The sequence below is a fragment of the Lynx rufus genome, unplaced genomic scaffold (assembly GCF_022079265.1).
Source record: "Lynx rufus isolate CCGP_SWC_20201006 ecotype Redwood Valley unplaced genomic scaffold, mLynRuf1.p SCAF_14, whole genome shotgun sequence".
Lineage (NCBI taxonomy): Eukaryota > Metazoa > Chordata > Mammalia > Carnivora > Felidae > Lynx > Lynx rufus.
In genome coordinates this window covers 61,602,380-61,610,314 of record NW_025814828.1, presented here as the reverse complement: position 1 = coordinate 61,610,314, position 7,935 = coordinate 61,602,380, and positions in this window count along the sequence as shown.

Below are 7,935 nucleotides of genomic sequence, written 5' to 3'. Positions count from 1 at the left end.
ATGCAAACTGGTGCAATCACTCTAGACAAAAGTATGGAGGTTCCCCAAAAACCTAAAAATATAACTACCCTAAGATCCAGCAATTGTGCTATTAGGTATTTACCCAAAGGATACAAACATATAAGTTCAAAGAGTACATGCACCCCAATGTTTATAGCAGCATTATCAACAATAGCTAAACCATTGAGAGAGCTCAAATATCCATTGACTGATGAATGGATAAAGAAAAAGTTATACACACACACACACACACACACACACACACAAAATGGACTATTACTCAGCCATCAAAAATAATGAAATCTTTCCATTTGAAACAACATGGATGGACCTAGAATGTGTTATCCTAAGCAAAATAAGTCAATCAGGGAAAGAAATACCATGTGGTTTTACTAATATGTGGACTTTAAGAAACAAAACAGATGAACATATGTGAAATGGGGGAAAACAGGAGAGAAGGAAACAAACCACAAGAGACTTAGTGATAGAGAAAAACAGGGTTAATGGAGGGGGGTGGGTGGGAGATGGGATAGATGGGTGATGGGTATTAAGGAAGGCACTTGTGATGAGCATATGGTGTTGTATGTAAGTGATGAATCACTGAATTCTACTCCTGAAACAAATACTGTACTCTACGCTGGCTAACTAAGATTTAAATAATAAAAAAAAGAGTAAGTGGTATATGTAGTCATTGGAGTATTACTCAGCCATAAACAAAATGAAATCTTGCCATTTCTGAAGACATGGATGGAGCTAGAATGTATTATGCTAAGCCTTAGTAAAATGTGTACATTTTCCTGCTTTATAGCGGATATTTGTAAGTAAAACTGTCTTTTTTTGTTTTTAAATGCAAATGGATTTTGTTAAATATACAATGACTAATCTTACTGTTTGGTGCCACTGCCTTGTTTCATGCCAAAACTCCTGCAGTTTTATCCATTATTGCTTTTGCACCATCAATGTGAATGGCAACACGATAAAAAAAGGGCAGGCCAACATTTTAAGATCATAGGGCATACCCTGTGAAGGGATCCCACAGACCACATTTTGAGAATCTCTGAGATAGAAAACCATGACAAATAAATGTGGTACCTGCCAGGGCCACAATAATTGGGATTTAGGGAAATTTCCAAAAATTATTTACCAAGATTTATTGAGTGCTCACTATGTTCCAGTTACTGTGCTAAGCATTGAGGATACATCAGGCTACAAAGCAGAATTTTCCAAAGATGATTTAGCAAATATTTATCCATGTCTTGATAGAGTTTACATGCTAAAATGGATACATCAATTGAGAGAAGATAGGTATGTGTAAAATTGAGCCACACAGTAACTTAGGACAAATAATGCAGTTATCCCTACTCTTATTTTTATTTGAGATTCAAACAAACAATATTTTAGCTAAATCTTTTAATTCATTGTAATTCAGTGATATGTATTTTGCATAATAAGTCACAAGTGAACAATTGTGAATCTCTTTGAACTGTTTTGTTTTCATGCCTATATTCACTGTAGCCTTTCAGATCTATATTTCAAAATGCAATATTGATTACATTTTCACTTCCTGATTTTACTTTTTATTTTTCTTTGAGACTGGAAGAATCACTTCTAACAGAAGATTTACTGGAGATATATGAATTTATACAGACAAGCAAGCCATCATCCTCAACAAGATCTAAATTGGTAAAGGTCCTATAGAACTTGCTGATAACCTGAGCCATAAATATCTTCTATTGTCCCCTGGGACAGTTTGTCAGTATTGCTGTCTTCTGTGCACTGCCAAGGTCTTTTTCAGATTCAGTTACAGTCATGAACTCAGTGCTCTACTAACATCTCTCTCCTCTGTTGTCAAAATCTAGGGAAATGACATCCACAAATGGATGTGATTTTAGCAGAAGGTCTGGGAAGACTAGTAAGGAAAAGCTTCAAAGAGAAAAGGGTGTCACTGAGTTGAAACACATAACCAAATTGATTCTGTATGAATTGATTTGCCTTGTCCAGATGGGATAAGTCATTGAGACTTTCCAAGAGCAACTTAATAATTTTAAAGGCGATTCAAAGGGGTGTGGTTGACAATGGCAAATGAGCTGGGCTTTGGTGCTGAGGGATGAGAATCTCTGTTCTGAAATACCTTAAACTGTCTTGTTAAAATAATTCAATAAAACTCTATGGGGCTCTGTTCTCATCTAATAAAATGAGACTACATATGAGATTTTTAAATGCTTTAAAATAATAATAACTGGAATAAAGAAGCACTGTCAAGTTGGGTATTTCTAGAAACAGTAATCAATTGTAGAAGTAAATGCTGATCTTTAAAGAGCTATAAAGTTTTCTTTCCATTTTAATTTTTTATTGGTAGGAAAAACAAAGAAGTATTTTCAATTTTTCCCTAAATTAACGAAGCATTCCTACTTTCACCTTTATACACTCTTCCCCAACAAAGTATAACCAAGAAGCAGGAAAAAATCTACCTATACAAAACTTTCTTCTAGAACACACACACACGCGTGCGCACACACACACACACACACACACACACACACACATGCAAGCACACACACACACATATACACACAAATGTTCTTTGGTGTTTCTGTGTTTCTGCACCTACTGTATAAATTTTTTTTTCTGATTAATTTTTTATCACTTATGAAAACCCAGTTGAAAGGTCATTTTCTTTGTGAAACCTTTCCTAACTCCCCAAGACAGAGCTACTAGAAAATACTCTCTTTAAAAAAAATGATCTAAATTTTAGTTAACATACAGTGTAGTATTTATTGGTTTCAGTAGAACCCTGTGATTCATCACATATATATAACTCCCAGTGCTCATCCCAATAAGTGCCCTCCTTGATGCCCATCACTCATTTAGCCCAACTCCCCACCTACCTCCCCTCTAGCAACCCTCCATTTGTTCTCTGTATTTAAGAGTATCTTATAGTTTGCCTCCCTCTCTGTTTTTATTTTTCCTTCCCTTTCCCTATGTTTATCTGTTGTGTTTCTTATGCTTTACGTTGAGTGTAATCATGGTATTTGTCTTAATCTAAACTTATTTTGCTTATCATAATACACTCCAGTTCCATCCACATTGTTGCAAATGGCAAGATTTCATTCTTTTTAATCTCCTGTAGGATTTTGATCATTTCTTGTCTCACATTCAGGTCTTTCATATATTTTGAATTTATTCTTGTGTATGGTGTAAGAAAGTGGTCCAGTTTCTTTTCTTTTCTTTTCATTTTTTTTGATGTTGCTGTCCAGTTTTTCCAGCACTATTTGCTGAAGAGACTGTCTTTTTTCCATTGGCTACTCTTTCCTGCTTTATTGAAGATTAGCTGGCCATACATTTGTGGGTCCATTTCTGGGTTCTCTATTCTGTTTCACTGATCTATGTGTCTGTTTTTGTGCCAGTACCATACTGGCTTGATATTTACAGCTTTGTTATACAGCTTGAAGTCTGGAATTGTGATGTCTCCAGCTTTGAATTTCTTTTTCAGGATTGATTTGGCTATTTGGGGTGTTTTCTGGTTCCATACAAATTTTAGGATTGATTGTTCTAGCTCTAAAAAGAATGCTGGTGTTATTTCGATAAGGATTGTATTGAAATTCTAGATTGCTTTCATAGCATAAACACATTACATTGTATGCTAATTTTGTACAAGTACAGAATAGATAAACCACCACTTGTTATACTTTATTGTAATTTTTTATCTTTCTCCTCCCCTAGACTGAGAGATCATTAAAGGCATTGATCATGTGTTCTTCCCACTCTTTCTATCCAGCACAGTTCCAGCCACATAAATGTTAAATAGAAATAAATAAAACCATGAATATACCCTCCCAGATAAACTTGCTTTTGTGTACAGATATGTGACAGATTGGGACAGCTCTGTGCTGTCTCTCTTCTGACCTATGACTGCTTATGTAATCTGTATGTGACTTATGTAGTTATGTTTCTATCATCCTCACATCTCTGTTTGCCCTGGCATTCCATGGAATATCTTAAATGTTCCTCAGATACTCTTATCCATAGCATTATTTAAATAATTTATAATTTAGCATTTAAAAATAGCATATAAGCAAGACTGAATTCAGTTGTGTAAAATGAAAGCTGAACTTGCTTCCAATGACAAAATCTACATCAAAACCTGAGCATGGAAGGAACAATGGGGGACTTTGTTGTTTCTTGACTTGAAGGTTTTTTGTTTGCTTGTTTGTTTAGTTTTCTCATAGAAGTTCTTAATTACGGGCATCAGCTTCAAACTTTTAATAAGATAGATATTTGAATCACTCATACCTTTTTGCTATTGCTTGACAACTTGAGTTTTTTTTTTAAATCTATAGCACATGATTGCTAAAATTTTAAGGAAGCAAAAAGGGAAAACACAAAACAAGCAAAGTATCTCTAGTTATGACTTGTAGACTATAGGATTACATATAATACTTCTTGATTCTTTTTCTGAGCAAGTTCCTAACATTCTATGGCAAGGATTGGCAAATTTTTTTCTGAAAAGAGGCAGATAATAAATATTTACTACTTTGTAGGGCAAGTGGCAAAATTAAGGATATTATGAAGGACTTATATATAAAAAAAGAGAAAATAAAATTCCTCAAATTTGTACTGACAAAATTCAAAATGTAATAATAATAATAATAATTCAGAACATTTTTTTGTAATACTAGTGCAATAATGAGAAAAACAGAATTCTTTTTATTTTTTTTGGAAAAGGAGCAATAACATTTCATCTAATTGGGGTTTAAAGTTAGTGTTTCCTCTGATTAAAATTTAGTACCAATTTCATTTGTTAATGCTTAGCTCTAAGAAGATTTTAAATATTTCATTATTAAAAAGTCTTTTCATAGATAGGTAATACATGTGGCATTCAAAGAGTTGATAACTGCTTCATTGTGATTTATAATAGCAGTGACAAATGATAATAACACCATATATAGTTGATGTTGCAACTACTCTTTTTCATTTATTTTCCTTTTCTTGAACACAGAAAGAGAAAAAAAATGATTTTGTTTTGAATTTTTATTAAAGATATTTTCTTTATTTTTTTTACTATATTCTTTACTTTTGTGTATTTTTTTCAAATTCTATTTTACTTCCATCATATCATTTTAGTCTACTTCACTATATTCATTTTTTTCAAATTTTCAAAATATTTCCTTTTTTTCTTCTTTCTTTCTCCCCTGCCCTTTTTTTTCTCTAATCGATGAAACCACTTTCAACACCCAGACCAAAACACACCTAGGATCTATCATCATCTATTTGATTTGTGTGTGTGTGTGTGTGTGTTTAATTTTTAATTTTTATAATTTTTAATTTTAGGTTTTTTTAATTTTTCTACCTCATTAATTCCTTTTCTCCCTTCAAAATGACAAAACAAAGGGATTCACCCCAAAATAAAGAGCATGAAGAAACGACAGTCAAGGAGTTTACCAACACAGATACAAGCAAGATGTCTGAAACAGAATTTAGAATTCTGATAATAGAATACTAGCTGGGGTAGAAAATAGATTAGAATCCCTTTCTGCGGAGAGAAAAAAAGAAGTAAAAACTAGTCAGGATGGAATAAAAAATACTATAACTGAGCTTCAATCACGCATGGATGCCATGACAGCAAGGATGAATGAAGCAGAACAGAGAATCAGCAATATAGAGAACAAACTTATAGAGAATAAGGAAACAGAAAAAAAAGGGATATTAAGGCAAAAGAGCACAATTTAAGAATTAGAGAAATCAGTGACTCATTGAAAAGGAACATCAGAATCATAGGGGTCCCAGAAAAGGAAGAGAGAGAAATAGAGGTAGAAGAGTTATGTGAGCAAATAATAGGGGAAAAATTTCCTAACCTGGGGAAAGACACAGACATTAACATCCAGGAAGCACAGATGACTCCCATTAGATTAAACAAAAACCGACCACCAACAAGGCATATCATAGTCAAAATCACAAAATACTGAAGCAAGGAGAGAATCATGAAAGCATCAAAGCAAAAAAAAGTCCTTAACCTACAAGGAAAGACAGATCAGGTTTGCAACAGACCTATCCACAGAAACTTGACAGGCCAGAAAGGAGTGGCAGAATATATTCAATGTGCTGAATCAGAAAAATATGCAGCCAAGAATTCTTTATCCAGCAAGGCTGTCATTCACATAGAAGGAGAGATATAAAAGTTTCCCAAACAAACAAAAATGAAAGGAGTTTGTGGCCACTAAACCAGCCCTGCAAGAAATTTTAAGGGGGACTCTCTGAGGGGAGAAATGATGAAAAAAAAAAGTAAGTAAGTAAGTAAGTAAGTAAATAAACAAATACCAAAAACAACAAAGATTAAGAAGGACCAGAGAACACCACCAGAAACTCCAACTCTACAAGCATCATAATGGCAATAAAAATCATATCTTTCAGTACTCACTCTAAATGTCAATGGACTCAATGTTCCAATCAAAAGACATAGGGTAACAGAATGCATAAGAAAACAAGATCCAGCTATATGCTGTTTACATGAGACCCACTTTAGACCTAAAGACACCTTCAGATTGAAAATAAGGGGATGGAGTACCATCTATCATGCTAATCGTCAACAAAAGAAAGCCAGACTAGCCATACTTATATCAGACAATCTAGACTTTAAAATAAAGACTGTATCAAGAGTTGCAGAAGGGCATTATATCATCATCAAGGGGTCTATCCACCAAAAAGACCTAATAATTGTAAACACCCAAATATATTAATCAAATAATCACAAACATAAAGAAACTCATTGATAGTAATACCATAATAGTAGGAGAATTCAACACCCCACTCACAACAATGGAAAGATCATCTACTCAAAAAATCAACAAGGAAACAATTGGCATTCAGTGACACACTGGACCAGATGGACTTAACAGATATATTCAGAACATTCCATCCTAAAGCAGCAGAATATGCATTCTTCTCCAATGCACATGAAACATTCTCCAGAATAGGCCACATACTGGAACACAAAACAGTCCTCAGCAACTACAAAAAGATTGAGATCATACCGTGCATATTTCCAGACCACAATGCTATGAAACTCGGAATCAACCATAAGAAAAAAATTTGGAAAGGTAACAAATAATTGGAGACTGAAGAACATCCTAAAAGAATGGATGGGCTAACCAAGAAGTTAAAGAAGAAATTAAAAAGTATATGAAAGCCAATGAAAATGATAATACCACAACCCAAAACCTCTGGGACACAGCAAAATCAGTCATAAGAGGAGTGTATATCACAATCCAGGCCTTCCTAAAGAAGAAAGAAAGGTCTCAGATACACAACCTAACCTTACACTTTAAAGAGCTGGAAAAAGAACAACGAATAAAACCCAAAACCAGCAGAAGACAGGAAATAATAAAGATTAGAGCAGAAATTAGTGCTTTCGAAACCAAAAGAAAAAAAAAAAGAAAAGAAACAAACAGGAGAAGAGATCATTGAAAACAGAAACTGATTCTTTGAAAGAATTAACAAAATTGATAAACCACTAGCCAGTTTGATCTAAAAGAAAAAGGAAAGGACCCAAATAAATAAAATGAAGAATGAAAGAGAAGAGATAACAACCAACACAGCAGAAATGAAAACAATAAAAAGAGAATATTATGAGCAATTATATGCCCAAAAAATGGGCAATCTGGAAGAAATGGACAAATTCCTAGAAACATATACACTACCAAAACTGAAACAGGAAGAAATAGAAAATTTGAACAGATCCATAACCAGTAAGGAAATCAAATTAGTATTCAAAAATCTGACAAAAAACAAGAGTCCAGGGCCAGATGGTTTTCCAGGGGAATTCTACCAAACATTTAAGGAAGAGTTAACACCTGTTCTCTTTAAGCTGTTCCAAGGAATGGAAATGGAAAGACAACTTCCAAACTCATTCTATGAAGCCAGCATTGCCTTGATTCC